Below are 1175 nucleotides of genomic sequence, written 5' to 3' on the forward strand. Positions count from 1 at the left end.
TCTCTCTCTCTCTCTCTCTCTCTCTCTCTCTCTCTCTCTCTCTCTCTCGGCCTCTACTATCCTCTTAACTCCCCACCCCATGCCCTGAATAAACTCTATTCTATGCTATACCATTGTGTGGCTGGTCCCTCAGGGGGAAGGGATGCCTTGGCATGGGCCCACTGAGGCACCCCCTTCCCCTACACCTCACCACACATCCATAGAACATATTCTTCTTCTCTTTATCTTTTTAAAAACACATCACCGAGCAAAGGGGTTTTTGGATGAAACTCTAGACATAAAGTTTCTGGATTTTACAGTTCACAAATCTTCCTCTTCTCCGGATGCTGCTAAATTGTTCATGCCATGGTTCCAATTTACAGTTGCTCCTGGAGTGTTCAAAATTTAGTTGACCGTCTCATACTGTTTTGTTTGGGAACTTTTTACCTTACCAGTATTTTGATTGTAAATTATAGTTTCCAATTGTATGCATTTATGGTGTGTGTGTGTGTGTGTGTGTGTGTGTGTGTGTGTCTGTGAATTCCTCGTGCATTTTTTCTTTTTGTTTATTTGTTTTGCTTTATTTTATTCTTTGTTTTTTTGTTTTTTGTTTGTTTTTTGTTTTTTGTTTTTGGTTCTTTCGAGGCAGGGTTTCTCTGTGTAGCCCTGGCTGTCCTGGAACTCACTCTGTAGACCAGGCTGGCCTCCTACTCAGAAATCCACCTGCCTCTGCCTCCTGAGTGCTGGGATTAAAGGCATGCACTACCACACCCGGCTTATTTGGGGTTTTTTTATGTGTCTGTTTTCTAAAGAGAGAGAAAATGAAATCATGCAGTTTGATGGGAGGGGAAATGGGGGTGGAGGGGCTGGGAGATGAGAGAGAGGGAATCGTGATCAGAATATACTGTATAAAAATTTTTATTTTAAAAACACAAAACAATAATTTTGTTTTCTCTTTTGAGAGACAGGGTTTCTCTGTACATCCCTGGCTAACCTGGGATAAGACCAGGCTGGCCTCAGACTCAGAGAAATCTACCTGCCTCTGTCTCCTGGGTGCAGAGATTAAAGGTGCGCCACACTACCTCCCAGCTACAAACCAAGAGTTTAAGAAAACAAAATTCAGTGTGATTAGATTGTCCTGATAATCATGTGCACATTCCCTGGCATCTTATTGTTATTTGGGGGGGGGGGGGGGG

Source organism: Mus pahari, chromosome 9 (genome assembly GCF_900095145.1).
Source record: "Mus pahari chromosome 9, PAHARI_EIJ_v1.1, whole genome shotgun sequence".
Lineage (NCBI taxonomy): Eukaryota > Metazoa > Chordata > Mammalia > Rodentia > Muridae > Mus > Mus pahari.